Source organism: Dermacentor albipictus, unplaced genomic scaffold (genome assembly GCF_038994185.2).
Source record: "Dermacentor albipictus isolate Rhodes 1998 colony unplaced genomic scaffold, USDA_Dalb.pri_finalv2 scaffold_49, whole genome shotgun sequence".
Classification (NCBI taxonomy): domain Eukaryota; kingdom Metazoa; phylum Arthropoda; class Arachnida; order Ixodida; family Ixodidae; genus Dermacentor; species Dermacentor albipictus.
In genome coordinates, this window is record NW_027225603.1 from 302,975 (window position 1) to 318,920 (window position 15,946).

The window sequence follows — 15,946 nt, forward strand, 5'->3', positions numbered from 1 at the left end:
GCAATTTACAATTGGCAGCGAGGCACTAGAAGTCGTTAGGGATTACATCAACTTAGGGCAGGTAGTGACAGCGGATGCGGATCATGAGACAGAAATATTCAGAAGAACAAGAATGGGCTGGGGTGGGTTTGGCAGGCATTCTCAGATGATGATTAGCAGGTTGCCATTATCCCCTCAAGAGGAAAGTATATAATACCTGTGTCTTACCAGTACTCACCTATGGGGCAGAATCCTGGAGGCTTACGAAATAGGTTCTGCTCAAATTGAGGACGACGCAACGAGCTATGGAAAGAAGAATGATAGGTGTAACGTTAAAGGATAAGAAAAGAGCAGATTGGGTGAGGGAACAAACGCGAGTTAATGACATCTTAGTTGAAATCAAGAAAAAGAAATGGGCATGGGCAGGATACGAAATGAGGAGGGAAGATAACCGATGGTCATTAAGGGTTACGGAATGGATTCCAAGGGAAGGGAAGCTTAGCAGAGGGCGGCAGAAAGTTAAGCGGGCGCATGAGATTAAGAAGTTTGCAGGGACGACATGGCCACACATAGTACATGATCGGGGTTGTTGGAGATGTACGGGAGAGGCCTTTGCCCTGCAGTAGGCGTAACCAGGCTGATGCTGATGATGATTCCGCCGGTCCATGCCAGTTGAGGCACACAAGACCACGCAAGAGCCGCACTGCGATAGCCGCACCACAAGGGAGTCATTGTGACTCCTGTAGTTTATCCATGCCTTTTTTTATTTACTTCAGTTTCACGTTTAGAGCACTGGGCAGAAATCACATTGCGTCAGCATGGTCGACGGCCCTCGCAATCATTTGTTTTAAATGGACAGTCGGATTCCCCCGATCTATGCCAGCTGGAGTGCAGCAGACTGTGCAAAAGCTGCACTGTTCTAGCCGCACCTCAAGGGAGTCATTGTTACTCTCATAGCTTACACACACCTTCTTGCATTTCTTCACGTTGACATTAAATAGCAAGGGGCAGAAATCACATTGTGTCAGCATCGGCAACAGCCTTCACAATCATTTGTTTTAAGTGCACAGTGAGATTCCCCCGGTGCATGCCAGGTAAGCCTCACCAGACAGTGCAGAGCCGTGCTGCTCTAGTCGCACCTCATGGGAGTCATTGTTAGTCTCTTCGTTTACCCACGCCTTGTTGATTTTATCAAGTTGACATATAGGGGACTGGGCAGAGATCACATTGCATCAGCATGGTCAAAAGTCCTCGCAATGCTTTGTTTTCAATGGACAGTCAGATTCTCCCGGTCCATACCAGTTGAAGCGCAACGGAAAGTGCAAAGCGGCACAGCTCAATCCACACTGCAAGGGAGTCATTCTTACTCCTGTCTTTTATCCACGCTTTTTTTTTCATTTTTTCACTTCGACATTTAGAGCACTGTGCAGAAATCACACTGCGTCAGCATGCTCAACGGCCCCCAGAATGGTTTGTTTTATTTGGACAGTGGATTCTGTCAGTCCATGCCAGTTCATTCGCACCAGACCGCGCAAGAGCTGTACTGCGCTAGCCACACCTAAAGGGTGTCATAGTTACTCCTGTCGTTTATCCAGCCCTTTCCTTAATTTATTTATTTCACGTTTAAAGCACTAGGCAGAAATCAAATTGCGTCAGCATGGTCAACGGCCCTCGCAATCATTTGTTTTAAATGGACAGTCGGATTACCCCGATCTATCCCAGTTGAAGCGCACCAGGCAGCGCTAGAGCCGCACTGCTCTAGTCGCAGCTCAAGGGAGTCATTGTTACTCACTTAACTACCCCACGCCTTGTTCTATTTCTTCAGGTTGACATTTAGGGCACTGGGCACAAATCACCTTGCATAAAAATGGTCAACCGCCCTCGCAATTATATCTCTTAAAAGCACAGTAAGATTCCCCCTGTGCATTCCAGTTGAACCACACCAGACAGTGCAAAGCAGCACTGTTCTAGCCGCACCTCAAGGGAGTCATTGTTACTAACGTCCTTCACTCACGCTTTGTTCCATTTCCTCACATTGACATTTAGAGCCCTGGGCACAAATCACATTGCGTCAGCATCGTCAAAATCCTTGCAATGCTTTGTTTTAAGTGGACAGTCAGTTTCAGCTGGTCCATGCCAGTTGAAGCACAACAGATAGCATAAAGCGCCACTCCTGAATCCACACTGCAAGGGAGTCATTCTTACTCCTGTCGTTTAACCACGCCTTTTTTTCATTTCTGCACGTTGACATTTACAGACCTGGGCAGAAATCACATTGCGTCAGCATGGTCAACGGCCCTCAAAATGCATTGTTTTATTTGGAGAGTCGGATTCTCCCGGTCCATGCCAGTTGAAGCGCACCAGGCAGCGCAAGCGCCACACTGCTCTAGCCGCACCTCAAGAGAGCCATTGTTACTCGCTTTGTGTAGCCATGCCTTGTTGAATTTCTTCACGTTGACATTTAGAGCGCTGGGCAGAAGTCACATTACGTCAGCATGATCAAAAGTCTTCGCAAAGCTTTGTTTTAATGGACAGTTGGATTCCACCGGTCCATACCAAATGAAGCACAATGGATAGCACAAAGCGAAACTGCTCAATAAACTCTGCACGGGAGTCATTCTTACTCCTGTCCTTTACACCCACCTTTTTGCATTTCTTCACGTTGACATTTAGAGCACTGGCTCCCAGAATGCTTTGTTTCATTTGGACAGTGAATTCCGCCCGTCCATGCCAGTTGAGGCGTACCATACCGCGCAAGAGCTGCACTGCTCCAGCCGCACCTCACAGGAGTCACTCTTACACCTGTGCTTTATCCAGGCATTTCTTTATTTCATCACTTTGCCGTTTAGAGCACTAGGCAGAAATCACATTGCGTCAGCATGGTGAACGGCCCGCGTAATCATTTGTTTTAAATGGACAGTCGGATTCCCCCGATCTATGCCAGTTGGAGTGCAGCAGACTGCGCAAGAGCCGCACTGCTCTAGTCGCACCTCGAGGGAGTCATTGTTACTCTCATCGCATACACACCTTCTTGCATTTCTTCACGTTGACATTAAATAGCACTGGTCAGAAATCACATTGTGTCAGCATCGGCAACAGCCTTCACAATCATTTGTTTTAAGTGCACAGTGAGATTCCCCCGGTGCATGACAGGTAAACCACACCAGACAGTGCAAAGCTGTGCTGCTCTAGTCGCACCTCATGGGAGTCATTGTTAGTCCCTTCGTTTACCCACGCCTTGTTGATTTTATCAAGTTGACATATAGGGGACTGGGCAGAAATCACATTGCGTCAGCATGGTCAAAAGTCCCCGCAATGCTTTGTTTTAAATGGACAGTCGGATTCCCCCGGTCTATACCAGTTGACGCGCAATGGAAAGTGCAAAGCGGCACAGCTGAATGCACACTGCAAGGGAGTCATTCTTACTCCTGTCGTTTAACCACGCCTTTTTTTCATTTCTGCACGTTGACATTTACAGACCTGGGCAGAAATCACATTGCGTCAGCATGGTCAACGGCCCTCAAAATGCATTGTTTTATTTGGAGAGTCGGATTCTCCCGGTCCATGCCAGTTGAAGCGCACCAGGCAGCGCAAGCGCCACACTGCTCTAGCCGCACCTCAAGAGAGCGATTGTTACTCGCTTTGTGTAGCCATGCCTTGTTGCATTTCTTCACGTTGACATTTAGAGCGCTGGGCAGAAGTCACATTACGTCAGCATGATCAAAAGTCTTCGCAAAGCTTTGTTTTAATGGACACTTGGATTCCACCGGTCCATACCAAATGAAGCACAATGGATAGCACAAAGCGAAACTGCTCAAGAAACTCTGCACGGGAGTCATTCTTACTCCTGTCCTTTATACCCACCTTTTTGCATTTCTTCACGTTGACATTTAGAGCACTGGCTCCCAGAATGCTTTGTTTCATTTGGACAGTGAATTCCGCCCGTCCATGCCAGTTGAGGCGTACCATACCGCGCAAGAGCTGCACTGCTCCAGCCGCACCTCACAGGAGTCACTGTTACACCTGTCCTTTATCCAGGCATTTCTTTATTTCATCACTTTGCCGTTTAGAGCACTAGGCAGAAATCACATTGCGTCAGCATCGGCAACAGCCTTCACAATCATTTGTTTTAAGTGCACAGTGAGATTCCCCCGGTGCATGCCAGGTAACCCACACCAGACAGTGCAGAGCCGTGCTGCTCTAGTCGCACCTCATGGGAGTCATTGTTAGTCTCTTCGTTTACCCTCGCCTTGTTGATTTTATCAAGTTGACATATAGGGGACTGGGCAGAGATCACATTGCATCAGCATGGTCAAAAGTCCTCGCAATGCTTTGTTTTAAATGGACAGTCAGATTCTCCCGGTCCATACCAGTTGAAGCGCAACGGAAAGTGCAAAGCGGCACAGCTCAATCCACACTGCAAGGGAGTCATTCTTACTCCTGTCTTTTATCCACGCTTTTTTTTTCATTTTTTCACTTCGACATTTAGAGCACTGTGCAGAAATCACACTGCGTCAGCATGCTCAACGGCCCCCAGAATGGTTTGTTTTATTTGGACAGTGGATTCTGTCAGTCCATGCCAGTTCATTCGCACCAGACCGCGCAAGAGCTGCACTGCGCTAGCCGCACCTAAAGGGTGTCATAGTTACTCCTGTCGTTTATCCAGCCCTTTCCTTAATTTATTTATTTCACGTTTAAAGCACTAGGCAGAAATCAAATTGCGTCAGCATGGCCAACGGCCCTCGCAATCATTTGTTTTAAATGGACAGTCGGATTACCCCGATCTATCCCAGTTGAAGCGCACCAGGCAGCGCTAGAGCCGCACTGCTCTAGCCGCAGCTCAAGGGAGTCATTGTTACTCACTTAGCTCCCCCACGCCTTGTTCTATTTCTTCAGGTTGACATTTAGGGCAATGGGCACAAATCACCTTGCATAAAAATGGTCAACCGCCCTCGCAATTATATCTTTTAAAAGCACAGTAAGATTCCCCCTGTGCATTCAAGTTGAACCACACCAGACAGTGCAAAGCAGCACTGTTCTAGCCGCACCTCAAGGGAGTCATTGTTACTAACGTCCTTCACCCACGCTTTGTTCCATTTCCTCACATTGACATTTAGAGCCCTGGGCACAAATCACATTGCGTCAGCATCGTCAAAAGTCCTTGCAATGCTTTGTTTTAAGTGGACAGTCAGTTTCAGCCGGTCCATGCCAGTTGAAGCACAACAGATAGCATAAAGCGCCACTCCTGAATCCACACTGCAAGGGAGTCATTCTTACTCCTGTCGTTTAACCACGCCTTTTTTTCATTTCTGCACGTTGACATTTACAGACCTGGGCAGAAATCACATTGCGTCAGCATGGTCAACGGCCCTCAAAATGCATTGTTTTATTTGGAGAGTCGGATTCTCCCGGTCCATGCCAGTTGAAGCGCACCAGGCAGCGCAAGCGCCACACTGCTCTAGCCGCACCTCAAGAGAGCGATTGTTACTCGCTTTGTGTAGCCATGCCTTGTTGCATTTCTTCACGTTGACATTTAGAGCGCTGGGCAGAAGTCACATTACGTCAGCATGATCAAAAGTCTTCGCAAAGCTTTGTTTTAATGGACAGTTGGATTCCACCGGTCCATACCAAATGAAGCACAATGGATAGCACAAAGCGAAACTGCTCAATAAACTCTGCACGGGAGTCATTCTTACTCCTGTCCTTTATACCCACCTTTTTGCATTTCTTCACGTTGACATTTAGAGCACTGGCTCCCAGAATGCTTTGTTTCATTTGGACAGTGAGTTCCGCCCGTCCATGCCAGTTGAGGCGTACCATACCGCGCAAGAGCTGCACTGCTCCAGCCGCACCTCACAGGAGTCACTGTTACACCTGTCCTTTATCCAGGCATTTCTTTATTTCATCACTTTGCCGTTTAGAGCACTAGGCAGAAATCACATTGCGTCAGCATCGGCAACAGCCTTCACAATCATTTGTTTTAAGTGCACAGTGAGATTCCCCCGGTGCATGCCAGGTAAGCCACACCAGACAGTGCAGAGCCGTGCTGCTCTAGTCGCACCTCATGGGAGTCATTGTTAGTCTCTTCGTTTACCCTCGCCTTGTTGATTTTATCAAGTTGACATATAGGGGACTGGGCAGAGATCACATTGCATCAGCATGGTCAAAAGTCCTCGCAATGCTTTGTTTTAAATGGACAGTCAGATTCTCCCGGTCCATACCAGTTGAAGCGCAACGGAAAGTGCAAAGCGGCACAGCTCAATCCACACTGCAAGGGAGTCATTCTTACTCCTGTCTTTTATCCACGCTTTTTTTTTTCATTTTTTCACTTCGACATTTAGAGCACTGTGCAGAAATCACACTGCGTCAGCATGCTCAACGGCCCCCAGAATGGTTTGTTTTATTTGGACAGTGGATTCTGTCAGTCCGTGCCAGTTCATTCGCACCAGACCGCGCAAGAGCTGCACTGCGCTAGCCGCACCTAAAGGGTGTCATAGTTACTCCTGTCGTTTATCCAGCCCTTTCCTTAATTTATTTATTTCACGTTTAAAGCACCAGGCAGAAATCAAATTGCGTCGGCATGGTCAACGGCCCTCGCAATCATTTGTTTTAAATGGACAGTCGGATTACCCCGATCTATCCCAGTTGAAGCGCACCAGGCAGCGGTAGAGCCGCACTGCTCTAGTCGCAGCTCAAGGGAGTCATTGTTACTCACTTAGCTCCCCCACGCCTTGTTCTATTTCTTCAGGTTGACATTTAGGGCACTGGGCACAAATCACCTTGCATAAAAATGGTCAACCGCCCTCGCAATTATATCTTTTAAAAGCACAGTAAGATTCCCCCTGTGCATTCCAGTTGAACCACACCAGACAGTGCAAAGCAGCACTGTTCTAGCCGCACCTCAAGGGAGTCATTGTTACTAACGTCCTTCACCCACGCTTTGTTCCATTTCCTCACATTGACATTTAGAGCCCTGGGCACAAATCACATTGCGTCAGCATCGTCAAAAGTCCTTGCAATGCTTTGTTTTAAGTGGACAGTCAGTTTCAGCCGGTCCATGCCAGTTGAAGCACAACAGATAGCATAAAGCGCCACTCCTGAATCCACACTGCAAGGGAGTCATTCTTACTCCTGTCCTTTAACCACGCCTTTGTTTTCATTTCTGCTCGTTGACATTTACAGACCTGGGCAGAAATCACATTGCGTCAGCATGGTCAACGGCCCTCAAAATGCATTGTTTTATTTCGAGAGTCGGATTCTCCCGGTCCATGCCAGTTGAAGCGCACCAGGCAGCGCAAGCGCCACACTGCTCTAGCCGCACCTTAAGAGAGCCATTGTTACTCGCTTTGTGTAGCCATGCCTTGTTGCATTTCTTCACGTTGACATTTAGGGCGCTGGGCAGAAGTCACATTACGTCAGCATGATCAAAAGTCTTCGCAAAGCTTTGTTTTAATGGACAGTTGGATTCCACCGGTCCATACCAAATGAAGCACAATGGATAGCACAAAGCGAAACTGCTCAATAAACTCTGCACGGGAGTCATTCTTACTCCTGTCCTTTATACCCACCTTTTTGCATTTCTTCACGTTGACATTTAGAGCACTGGCTCCCAGAATGCTTTGTTTCATTTGGACAGTGAATTCCGCCCGTCCATGCCAGTTGAGGCGTACCATACCGCGCAAGAGCTGCACTGCTCCAGCCGCACCTCACAGGAGTCACTCTTACACCTGTCCTTTATCCAGGCATATCTTTATTTCATCACTTTGCCGTTTAGAGCACTAGGCAGAAATCACATTGCGTCAGCATGGTGAACGGCCCGCGTAATCATTTGTTTTAAATGGACAGTCGGATTCCCCCGATCTATGCCAGTTGGAGTGCAGCAGACTGCGCAAGAGCCGCACTGTTCTAGTCGCACCTCGAGGGAGTCATTGTTACTCTCATCGCATACACACCTTCTTGCATTTCTTCACGTTGACATTAAATAGCACTGGGCAGAAATCCCATTGTGTCAGCATCGGCAACAGCCTTCACAATCATTTGTTTTAAGTGCACAGTGAGATTCCCCCGGTGCATGACAGGTAAACCACACCAGACAGTGCAAAGCTGTGCTGCTCTAGTCGCACCTCATGGGAGTCATTGTTAGTCTCTTCGTTTACCCACGCCTTGTTGATTTTATCAAGTTGACATATAGGGGACTGGGCAGAAATCACATTGCGTCAGCATGGTCAAAAGTCCCCGCAATGCTTTGTTTTAAATGGACAGTCGGATTCCCCCGGTCTACACCAGTTGAAGCGCAATGGAAAGTGCAAAGCGGCACAGCTGAATGCACACTGCAAGGGAGTCATTCTTACTCATGTCGTTTATCCACACCTTTTTTTCATTTTTTCACTTTGACATTTAGAGCACTGTGCAGAAATCACACTGCGTCAGCACGGTCAACGGCCCCCAAAATGCTTTGTTTTATTTGGGCATTTTATTTTACAGGAGGTATTCAGAGACATGGATTGGGAAGAATTGGGGATAAAAGTTAATCGAGAATAGCTTGGTAACTCGCGATTCGCTGATGACATTGCCTTGCTTAGTACCTCAGGGGACCAATTGCAATGCATGTTCAGTGACCTGGATAGGCAAAGCAGAAGAGTGGGTCTAAAAATTAATCTGCAGGAAACTAAAGTAATGCTTAACAGTCTCCGAAGAAAACCGCAATTTACAATAGGCAGCGAGGCACTGGAAGTCGTAAGGGAATACACCAACTTAGGTCAGGTAGTGACAGCGGATGCGGATCATAAGACAGAAATATTCAGAAGAACAAGAATGGGCTGGGGTGCGTTTGGCAGGCATTCTCAGATGATGAATAGCAGGTTGCCGTTATCCCCTCAAGAGGAAAGTATATAATACCTGTGTCTTACCAGCACTCACCTATGGGGCAGAAACCTTGAGGCTTACGAAAAGGGTTCTGCTCATATTGAGGACGCACAACGAGCTATGGAAAGAAGAATGATAGGTGTAACGTTCAAGGATAAGAAAAGAGCAGATTGGGTGAGGGAACAAACGCGACTTAATGACATCTTAGTTGAAATCAAGAAAAAGAAAGGGGCATGGGCAGGATATGCAATGAGGAGGGAAGATAACCGATGGTCATTGAGGGTTACGGAATGGATTCCAAGGGAAGAGAAGCTTAGCAGAGGGCGGCAGAAAGTTAGGCGGGCGCATGAGATTCAGAAGTTTGCGGGGACGACATGGCCACACTTAGTACATGATCGGGGTTGTTGGAGATGTATGGGAGAGGCCTTTGCCCTGCAGTAGGCGTAACCAGGCTGATGATGATGATGATTCCGCCGGTCCATGCCAGTTGAGGCACACAAGACCACGCAAGAGCCGCACTGCGATAGCCGCCACACGAGGGAGTCATTGTTACTCCTGTCGTTTATCCGTCCTTTTTTTTAATTACTTCACTTTGACGTTTAGAGCACTGGGCAGAAATCACATTCCGTCAGCATGGTCGACGGCGCTCACAATCATTTGTTTTAATTGGACAGTCGGATTCCCCCGATCTATGCCAGCTGGGGTGCAGCAGACTGTGCAAATGCTGCGCTGCTCTAGTCACACCTCAAGGGTGTCATTGTTACTCTCATCGCTTACACACACCTTTTTTGCATTTCTTCACGTTGACATTAAATAGCACTGGGCAGAAATCACATTGTGTCAGCATGGTCAACGGCCTTCGCAATCATTTCTTTTCATGGCAGAGTTAGATTCCCCCGTTGCATGCCAGGTAAACCACACCAGACAGTGCAAAGCCGCGCTACTCTAGTCCCACCACACGGGAGTCATTGTTAGTCTCTTCGTTTACCCTCGCCTTGTTGCATTTTATCACGTTGACATTTAAGGGACTGGGCAGAGATCACATTACGTCAGCATGATCAAAAGACTTCGCAAAGCTTTGTTTTAATGGACAGTTGGATTCCACCGGTCCATACCAAATGAAGCACAATGGATAGCACAAAGCGAAACTGCTCAATAAACTCTGCACGGGAGTCATTCTTACTCCTGTCGTTTATACCCACCTTTTTGCATTTCTTCACGTTGACATTTAGAGCACTGGCTCCCAGAATGCTTTGTTTCATTTGGACAGTGAATTCCGCCCGTCCATGCCAGTTGAGGCGTACCATACCGCGCAAGAGCTGCACTGCTCCAGCCGCACCTCACAGGAGTCACTGTTACACCTGTCCTTTATCCAGGCATTTCTTTATTTCATCACTTTGCCGTTTAGAGCATTAGGCAGAAATCACATTGCGTCAGCATCGGCAACAGCCTTCACAATCATTTGTTTTAAGTGCACAGTGAGATTCCCCCGGTGCATGCCAGGTAAGCCACACCAGACAGTGCAGAGCCGTGCTGCTCTAGTCGCACCTCATGGGAGTCATTGTTAGTCTCTTCGTTTACCCTCGCCTTGTTGAATTTATCAAGTTGACATATAGGGGACTGGGCAGAGATCACATTGCATCAGCATGGTCAAAAGTCCTCGCAATGCTTTGTTTTAAATGGACAGTCAGATTCTCCCGGTCCATACCAGTTGAAGCGCAACGGAAAGTGCAAAGCGGCACAGCTCAATCCACACTGCAAGGGAGTCATTCTTACTCCTGTCTTTTATCCACGCTTTTTTTTTTCATTTTTTCACTTCGACATTTAGAGCACTGTGCAGAAATCACACTGCGTCAGCATGCTCAACGGCCCCCAGAATGGTTTGTTCTATTTGGACAGTGGATTCTGTCAGTCCATGCCAGTTCATTCGCACCAGACCGCGCAAGAGCTGCACTGCGCTAGCCGCACCTAAAGGGTGTCATAGTTACTCCTGTCGTTTATCCAGCCCTTTCCTTAATTTATTTATTTCACGTTTAAAGCACTAGGCAGAAATCAAATTGCGTCAGCATGGTCAACGGCCCTCGCAATCATTTGTTTTAAATGGACAGTCGGATTACCCCGATCTATCCCAGTTGAAGCGCACCAGGCAGCGCTAGAGCCGCACTGCTCTAGCCGCAGCTCAAGGGAGTCATTGTTACTCACTTAGCTCCCCCACGCCTTGTTCTATTTCTTCAGGTTGACATTTAGGGCACTGGGCACAAATCACCTTGCATAAAAATGGTCAACCGCCCTCGCAATTATATCTTTTAAAAGCACAGTAAGATTCCCCCTGTGCATTCCAGTTGAACCACACCAGACAGTGCAAAGCAGCACTGTTCTAGCCGCACCTCAAGGGAGTCATTGTTACTAACGTCCTTCACCCACGCTTTGTTCCATTTCCTCACATTGACATTTAGAGCCCTGGGCACAAATCACATTGCGTCAGCATCGTCAAAAGTCCTTGCAATGCTTTGTTTTAAGTGGACAGTCAGTTTCAGCCGGTCCATGCCAGTTGAAGCACAACAGATAGCATAAAGCGCCACTCCTGAATCCACACTGCAAGGGAGTCATTCTTACTCCTGTCCTTTAACCACGCCTTTTTTTTCATTTCTGCACGTTGACATTTACAGACCTGGGCAGAAATCACATTGCGTCAGCATGGTCAACGGCCCTCAAAATGCATTGTTTTATTTCGAGAGTCGGATTCTCCCGGTCCATGCCAGTTGAAGCGCACCAGGCAGCGCAAGCGCCGCACTGCTCTAGCCGCACCTTAAGAGAGCCATTGTTACTCGCTTTGTGTAACCATGCCTTGTTGCATTTCTTCACGTTGACATTTAGGGCGCTGGGCAGAAGTCACATTACGTCAGCATGATCAAAAGTCTTCGCAAAGCTTTGTTTTAATGGACAGATGGATTCCACCGGTCCATACCAAATGAAGCACAATGGATAGCACAAAGCGAAACTGCTCAATAAACTCTGCACGGGAGTCATTCTTACTCCTGTCCTTTATACCCACCTTTTTGCATTTCTTCACGTTGACATTTAGAGCACTGGCTCCCAGAATGCTTTGTTTCATTTGGACAGTGAATTCCGCCCGTCCATGCCAGTTGAGGCGTAACATACCGCGCAAGACCTGCACTGCTCCAGCCGCACCTCACAGGAGTCACTCTTACACCTGTCCTTTATCCAGGCATTTCTTTATTTCATCACTTTGCCGTTTAGAGCACTAGGCAGAAATCACATTGCGTCAGCATGGTGAACGGCCCGCGTAATCATTTGTTTTAAATGGACAGTCGGATTCCCCCGATCTATGCCAGTTGGAGTGCAGCAGACTGCGCAAGAGCCGCACTGCTCTAGTCGCACCTCGAGGGAGTCATTGTTACTCTCATCGCATACACACCTTCTTGCATTTCTTCACGTTGACATTAAATAGCACTGGGCAGAAATCACATTGGGTCAGCATCGGCAACAGCCTTCACAATCATTTGTTTTAAGTGCACAGTGAGATTCCCCCGGTGCATGACAGGTAAACCACACCAGACAGTGCAAAGCTGTGCTGCTCTAGTCGCGCCTCATGGGAGTCATTGTTAGTCTCTTCGTTTACCCACGCCTTGTTGATTTTATCAAGTTGACATATAGGGGACTGGGCAGAAATCACATTGCGTCAGCATGGTCAAAAGTCCCCGCAATGCTTTGTTTTAAATGGACAGTCGGATTCCCCCGGTCCATGCCAGTTGATGCACAACAGATAGCATAAAGCGCCACTCCTGAATCCACACTGCAAGGGAGTCATTCTTACTCCTGTCGTTTAACCACGCCTTTTTTTCATTTCTGCACGTTGACATTTACAGACCTGGGCAGAAATCACATTGCGTCAGCATGGTCAACGGCCCCCAAAATGCTTTTTTTTATTTGGGCATTTTATTTTACAGGAGGTATTCAGAGACATGGATTGGGAAGATTTGGGGATAAAAGTTAATCGAGAATAGCTTAGTAACTCGCGATTCGCTGATGACATTGCCTTCCTTAGTACCTCAGGGGACCAATTGCAATGCATGTTCACTGACCTGGATAGGCAAAGCAGAAGAGTGGGTCTAAAAATTAATCTGCAGGAAACTAAAGTAATGCTTAACAGTCTCGGAAGAAAACAGCAATTTACAATTGGCAGCGAGGCACTAGAAGTCGTAAGGGATTACATGAACTTAGGGCAGGTAGTGACAGCGGATGCGGATCATGAGACAGAAATATTCAGAAGAACAAGAATGGGCTGGGGTGGGTTTGGCAGGCATTCTCAGATGATGATTAGCAGGTTGCCATTATCCCCTCAAGAGGAAAGTATATAATACCTGTGTCTTACCAGTACTCACCTATGGGGCTGAAACCTGGAGGCTTACGAAATAGGTTCTGCTCAAATTGAGGACGACGCAACGAGCTATGGAAAGAAGAATGATAGGTGTAACGTTAAAGGATAAGAAAAGAGCAGATTGGGTGAGGGAACAAACGCGAGCTAATGACATCTTAGTTGAAATCAAGAAAAAGAAATGGGCATGGGCAGGATACGAAATGAGGAGGGAAGATAACCGATGGTCATTAAGGGTTACGGAATGAATTCCAAGGGAAGGGAAGCTTAGCAGAGGGCGGCAGAAAGTTAGGCGGGCGCATGAGATTAAGAAGTTTGCAGGGACGACATGGCCACACATAGTACATGATCGGGGTTGTTGGAGATGTACGGGAGAGGCCTTTGCCCTGCAGTAGGCGTAACCAGGCTGATGCTGATGATGATTCCGCCGGTCCATGCCAGTTGAGGCACACAAGACCACGCAAGAGCCGCACTGCGATAGCCGCCACACGAGGGAGTCATTGTTACTCCTGTCGTTTATCCGTCCTTTTTTTTAATTACTTCACTTTGACGTTTAGAGCACTGGGCAGAAATCACATTCCGTCAGCATGGTCGACGGCGCTCACAATCATTAGTTTTAATTGGACAGTCGGATTCCCCCGATCTATGCCAGCTGGGGTGCAGCAGACTGTGCAAATGCTGCGCTGCTCTAGTCACACCTCAAGGGTGTCATTGTTACTCTCATCGCTTACACACACCTTTTTTGCATTTCTTCACGTTGACATTAAATAGCACTGGGCAGAAATCACATTGTGTCAGCATGGTCAACGGCCTTCGCAATCATTTCTTTTCATGGCAGAGTTAGATTCCCCCGTTGCATGCCAGGTAAACCACACCAGACAGTGCAAAGCCGCGCTACTCTAGTCCCACCACACGGGAGTCATTGTTAGTCTCTTTGTTTACCCTCGCCTTGTTGCATTTTATCACGTTGACATTTAAGGGACTGGGCAGAGATCACATTACGTCAGCATGATCAAAAGACTTCGCAAAGCTTTGTTTTAATGGACAGTTGGATTCCACCGGTCCATACCAAATGAAGCACAATGGATAGCACAAAGCGAAACTGCTCAAGAAACTCTGCACGGGAGTCATTCTTACTCCTGTCCTTTATACCCACCTTTTTGCATTTCTTCACGTTGACATTTAGAGCACTGGCTCCCAGAATGCTTTGTTTCATTTGGACAGTGAATTCCGCCCGTCCATGCCAGTTGAGGCGTACCATACCGCGCAAGAGCTGCACTGCTCCAGCCGCACCTCACAGGAGTCACTGTTACACCTGTCCTTTATCCAGGCATTTCTTTATTTCATCACTTTGCCGTTTAGAGCATTAGGCAGAAATCACATTGCGTCAGCATCGGCAACAGCCTTCACAATCATTTGTTTTAAGTGCACAGTGAGATTCCCCCGGTGCATGCCAGGTAAGCCACACCAGACAGTGCAGAGCCGTGCTGCTCTAGTCGCACCTCATGGGAGTCATTGTTAGTCTCTTCGTTTACCCTCGCCTTGTTGAATTTATCAAGTTGACATATAGGGGACTGGGCAGAGATCACATTGCATCAGCATGGTCAAAAGTCCTCGCAATGCTTTGTTTTAAATGGACAGTCAGATTCTCCCGGTCCATACCAGTTGAAGCGCAACGGAAAGTGCAAAGCGGCACAGCTCAATCCACACTGCAAGGAAGTCATTCTTACTCCTGTCTTTTATCCACGCTTTTTTTTTCATTTTTTCACTTCGACATTTAGAGCACTGTGCAGAAATCACACTGCGTCAGCATGCTCAACGGCCCCCAGAATGGTTTGTTCTATTTGGACAGTGGATTCTGTCAGTCCATGCCAGTTCATTCGCACCAGACCGCGCAAGAGCTGCACTGCGCTAGCCGCACCTAAAGGGTGTCATAGTTACTCCTGTCGTTTATCCAGCCCTTTCCTTAATTTATTTATTTCACGTTTAAAGCACTAGGCAGAAATCAAATTGCGTCAGCATGGTCAACGGCCCTCGCAATCATTTGTTTTAAATGGACAGTCGGATTACCCCGATCTATCCCAGTTGAAGCGCACCAGGCAGCGCTAGAGCCGCACTGCTCTAGCCGCAGTTCAAGGGAGTCATTGTTACTCACTTAGCTCCCCCACGCCTTGTTCTATTTCTTCAGGTTGACATTTAGGGCACTGGGCACAAATCACCTTGCATAAAAATGGTCAACCGCCCTCGCAATTATATCTTTTAAAAGCACAGTAAGATTCCCCCTGTGCATTCCAGTTGAACCACACCAGACAGTGCAAAGCAGCACTGTTCTAGCCGCACCTCAAGGGAGTCATTGTTACTAACGTCCTTCACCCACGCTTTGTTCCATTTCCTCACATTGACATTTAGAGCCCTGGGCACAAATCACATTGCGTCAGCATCGTCAAAAGTCCTTGCAATGCTTTGTTTTAAGTGGACAGTCAGTTTCAGCCGGTCCATGCCAGTTGAAGCACAACAGATAGCATAAAGCGCCACTCCTGAATCCACACTGCAAGGGAGTCATTCTTACTCCTGTCCTTTAACCACGCCTTTTTTTTCATTTCTGCACGTTGACATTTACAGACCTGGGCAGAAATCACATTGCGTCAGCATGGTCAACGGCCCTCAAAATGCATTGTTTTATTTCGAGAGTCGGATTCTCCC